Source organism: Sycon ciliatum, chromosome 1 (genome assembly GCF_964019385.1).
Source record: "Sycon ciliatum chromosome 1, ocSycCili1.1, whole genome shotgun sequence".
NCBI lineage: Eukaryota > Metazoa > Porifera > Calcarea > Leucosolenida > Sycettidae > Sycon > Sycon ciliatum.
Window position 1 is genome coordinate 3,923,320 of NC_088643.1, and position 5,719 is coordinate 3,929,038.

Below are 5,719 nucleotides of genomic sequence, written 5' to 3' on the forward strand. Positions count from 1 at the left end.
AGTTATAACAATGTTCACGTTTGCTCTATATAACCAAGACCACAACATCTGCCCATACTGCCGTGTCACTCTTTGCCTGTGGACGCTTGTGTGTTGTGTGCGTGTGTGTGTGTGTGTGTGCGGGCGTGTGTGTGCATGTGTGTGCATGTACGTGCGTGTGTGGTACATGGTGTGTGTGTCTGTACAGTGCTGCTCAATGAAATCCGATGGAGTGAGTCAAGTACGCCGTGTCGGGCGCTGTGCAGCCCTAGACCTGCGAACACTGGGCTGCAAAATGGTGCAGGATGCCAACTTGACTCACGTGATTGGATTTCATTGAGCAGCGTTGCGTGTACTATATAACATGTTATTTTCGGTGTGACTTTAATTTCGGTGATTTCGGTAGAGAAAACAGGCACCTAAATTTAAATTATACCTAAAAGGCACCAGTGTGTACACTGTATGTGAAGGGAATGCTGGTCACCTAATTCTACATTACAACTGAAACCTGGCGGGTCCTGGCATCGAAATTTTAATGCACCTAAAATTGCATGTTTTACAGTATGACTATGTGTGTGGGTGTGCATATGTGTTGCGTGTGTGTGCATGGCCAGCTTGTTTGTTTGCTGGATAGTGGCAGGGTGCGTTTCCTTCAGGCTTGGCTGCTTGAAAGCGTAACACGTGCGTACGCATGTGCTGTAGCAATCAAGATCCAGCTAGAACACTAGTAAAATGCACCCCTACATGTACTTTGAAGTACTTCTCTGCACTTCGATCCGTCTTGCAAGGTACTGTACAGGCAGAGAATTTTGGTCGGTGAATAATTTCACCGCACTCCAAAGAAAGTGAGTTAGTCCAGCTGAAACTTTAGTCCATGGATCGTAAATCGTATTGAAAAGCTACAAGTCGATGTTAGTCCGGCATTCAGTTTAGTCCTAGAATTCCTTGGACGAAAAAGACAATCATAAATCCCGACGAACATTTCTGCTTGCGGAGTACTTAACAGTGGATAGGGCATGACCAAACAGCGGCGTCAATCTTGCTCCTGTTGTGCCGTTTGGTAGCGAAATGTTCTATCTCTTAGTGCTGTGCAGCGAGCCTAAAGTTGGGCTGTTTGGGAAACACTTTCCATCCGATATTCTGCAGCACATGTCGCGCAGGACCGCCGGAAGCAAAACCGTAGAATCCCGCGTATAAGCCCATGCTCACGCATAAGCCCAGGCCAAGTTCGAACATCACAAAGCTTCATTGTACGAGCCTATGGGCCTAGGTCGTACCATGTACGTACTACCAAGAGTACATAACCCCCCCCCCCCCCCCCCCAGGGTTATATACTCTTGGTAGTACAATGTAGGTTTTTTGTGTTTTTTTGTACATTTCAACACAATCGTCAGTTGTTTTTTATTGCACAGTGGTTTTCAGCAATGTACTTCTCACTTCCTTGGTACTTTTCAATAGCACACTTTTCAAAAGTGTGCTATTGATACTATGGTATGACCGGACCAACCAAATACCGTAGAATCCGGCGGGTCAGCCCATGGGCTTATCCGTTTCACAAGGACATTTCGGCAGGCGTATACGAGAACATGGGCTTATACGCGGGCATGGGCTTTTACGCCGACACCAAATTTTGGGCTGACCCGCCGGATTCTACGGTATTTGGTTGGTCCGGTCATACCATAGTATTTCATACAGTTTGTGTATGATATGGCGCTTTAAAAACATGATCTCAGCAGTAAACATATACATGACATTGTGTTGGTGGCCAAAATATTGGTCCAGTGATGACCTGACCAAGCGGACAGGTTCCGGTGGGCCTAATGTCTACACCTACATCACAGTATGATCAGAATATCGAAGAATTGAAAAAGCGGAAATTGCCGCCAAAATCGGAGCAAAATATCGAGATGTTGAGTAAAATTGATACCGGTAAAGGGGGAGTGCATCGATTTTTCAAGTAGTCCTCCGATAGGTATGGATTATCCCATGAGTACGAGGGGTATACCGCCGACTATTTTCACGAGTGCGTTAGCACGAGGGAAAATATAAGGGACACGGTATACACAAAGTACGAATGGTATAATCCATGTATCCCATGTACTGTCCCAAATAGAGCGTGACCAGCACTCAAATCTCCCTTATTGGCGTGACCCGGGGAATATTCATGACCCCAGCGGGGTATATTATTGACCCAGTGACCCCAGCGGGGTATATCGCTCTATATACCCCGCTCAGAACGGTCGCTGATTGGCTGAAATGGCCCAAATCGTTTCGTACCATGGGATAATCACAGTTACGTGTCGTGACCAAAACAAAAAAACACCTCACAGTATGATACAGTGGTGCATAACTGTACTACAATAACTATTGGTCGAACAAGGACGGATTCTCTGGGTTTGTCCCTGTTCCAGGCACAGTACACTGTACTGTTTCTGTGCTACCCTCGTTGGACCAGCACTCGCCTGTAGTCTAGTTTATACAGTGTACAGTGCATTTGAAATCCGCTGATAGTTCACACCTCAAACTAGCGACGCATAGAAGCCCCCAGTCCCCCCCCCCCCTCCCTTGATAATATTATAAGCCTTATGCACATGCACATGGTACAGATATCAAGTACTACAGTACAAATTCCCGTAGGCATGTACATGCCTGGTTGGGTGTGCACTGTGTGCTGTTCATGCCTGGTTGGGTGTGCACTGTGTGCTGTACATGCCTGGTTGGGTGTGCACTGTGTGCTGTTCATGCCTGGTTGGGTGTGCACTGTGTGCTGTACATGCCTGGTTGGGTGTGCACTGTGTGCTGTACATGCCTGGTTGGGTGTGCACTGTGTACTGTACATGCCTGGTTGGGTGTGCACTGTGTGCTGTTCATGCCTGGTTGGGTGTGCACTGTGTGCTGTTCATGCGCGTTTGACCAGTTGAGCCCAATGGCAATGGCAGACAGATGCTTTTCCCACTTTATCACTTTGGATAGAGCTAACGATTAGCTATGTCTTCGTCCGGAAAAAGGTTGTTGCATGAAACACCTGCAGGGCACGTTTCGCAGTGCGAAATACCCTAAAGGGTGCTGCACATTCAACACCCAGCCGGCTCCAAGCATTCTACGGCATTTCGTGCATGACATCAATGTGCACCGTGAGGCTTACACCAGGGAGTGGTGTTGTACTACTCCCTGGTATGTACAGTCACCCCTCTTAAAAAAGCACTTTATAAACCAGCACCCTCTAGAAACCAGCAAAATTGTCATCAACCTCTTTATGTACATTGCAGGAGTTAAAGGGGAACTGTCACCAAAAAATTTCTTTGTCTTATCTTGTAGCTCTTTGGCTCCTGATCACGATGGTGTTATTCGTTTTTCTCTGCGATGACTGGAAGTGGGTGAAAACTTGAAAAGAAGGTGCCCAAAATTGTCCCGAAGTACCGAGTGACGTCACGCCGGACTTGACCTCCACGCGTACTTTCATCGTCAAAAACGAAGTCCAGCCCGTGTGCTCGTCGATCGAGCCAACTGTTCGATGTACGGTGCACGCTTGCCTTCTGAACTCGGACACTCGATGTGTACTTTGTACACAATGAGAACGCCAAAAAGGGACAAAATAAACAAAAGTCGACTGCAGTTTGTCGCACTGGTACTTCCTCCACGAAGCTCCAGCTCTTTGTTTTATTAATTTTGTGATTACGAAGGAGTGGAAGGATGTTTGTTTGCTGTTAGTGTGACACACATACCTCGTACTTGAAAATGATGTCGTTGTATCGAAGGTGGCGATGTTGCCCACCCGGCTCTGAAATGAAAGACGTCGGAGTTCGTCATCTGCATCTTGAGCAACATCGCCAGATGAATCGCCTTCACGTAACTACATTGCGTTCCTTTGGGGCTCGGGTTGGTGGTGTTATCGCCGGCCGGAGGAGTACTGTTTTCTGCATACGCACTCATCATCGTGTTGTTCCTCACACGAAAAGTTCAAAACAACGACGTACTTCCGTGCTCACAAAATAAAACTTTGATCCTCGCGGAAGAAGTCAAAAAGGTGAAAGCTCAGCTGCTTTTTATTTTTGTTTTGGCTGTGTAGCTGCACGTGGGCCTCTGCCTCTTTGGCATTCTCCTTCGGTACGACGTACCCATATATCTGTGTTACAGTACAAAAGGCACACGTGCACCGTACATTGGAACAGCTAGCTCGATCGACGAGCACACGGGCTGGATTTCGTTTTTGACGACGAATGTACGCGTGGAGGTCAAGTCCGGCGTGACGTCACTCGGTACTTCGGGACAATTTTGGGCACCTTCTTTTCAAGTTTTCACCCACTTCCAGCCATCGCAGAGAAAAACGGATAATACCATCGTGATCAGGAGCCAAAGAACTACAAGATAAGACAAAGAAATATTTTGGTGACAGTTCCCCTTTAATCAGATTTGTTAATCCAGCGCCGCCCCTAATCCAGCAGAATTTCTGTTGTGTAGTACATGTACCTATGGGTTCTAAACGGACCACTGTACACTTAATTAAAATTGGCATGTGTGGATATTGGATAATTAGAATTTCGCCCAGCAGTTGGGGGTTCTATTTACGGACTGCTGGCGTCAAGGTACATTTTACTAGTATCTGTCCCCGCATACTAATGCACTTACCCCAGCCCCCCCCCAGGGAAGCCGGTGACACTTTATACCAATGTGGGTTGCTCATCAGATTGGATCTGATATTACACATGTAGATCTAACACGCATGTACGCACACACGCACACACACACACACACACACACGCGCAGTTGGCTTGCTGGAAGCATACAGCAATCGGTGACAGCCTGCCGGGCTGACATCGTTGACTTAACGGAATAACCACTTCGGCCGAGAGTGACACTACAGTGATGCGAAAGAATTCACGGTTCGCTTGAGACTCAGCAGACAGAGTTTTCAGCATCCGTAGGAACCAGGGAGTAGTACAATACCTGGTATTGTACTACTCCCTGATAGGAACGCCACCACCCTGCAAAGACCAAGGGCGCAGATGCAGTTCCTAAAGAGGTGGGAGGTGGGTAGATCAGCCTACCAACAAAGTGGTCAAAGACAGGAAATCCCATTCACTGCATCCATATCTCCCTAGGCCCTGGTGCCAGGCCACACTGGAGGTTAATGAGAAGCTTTCTCTCTCCACTTGTGCCGTGTTGTCGAAGCTTAGCAAGCCTTGGGAACCCTCCAGGAGTTCACTGACTGGTCAGGTCTCTATCCCTCTCTCCAGGCATTTGCGGGTGCGCGCACGTGCACACACACACACCATTGACCATTTGACGCCCATCGCCGGAGGCGATGATAGCGATGCTAAAGCAGAAGCCATAGCAACTTGTGCTGGGATTGCACCATTCAACAGCTTGCAAGGCTGAAGAATTGACCGCCACTATTCAGCCTGGTCTACACCACACAGCTATGAAGTGGCTTTTTTCTGGCCAGTGAATCCCTACTTTTTGGTCTTTTTCATTTTTTTCCGCACACACATCACACCACATACTCCGGCATGCACTGGCTGTTGGTAACCACCCAGGAGAATGAAAGAAAAGTCAGGAGGAGTCTGAGAAAGAGAAGAAAGACGTGTGTGACCATAATCGTCGGGAATCGAACCCGCAACCTCCCGATTGGAAATCCCTGCACATACCACTGCACCATACGGGACACACACACACACACACACACACACACACACACACACACACACACACACACACACCATCAAAATGCTGAAGGGGA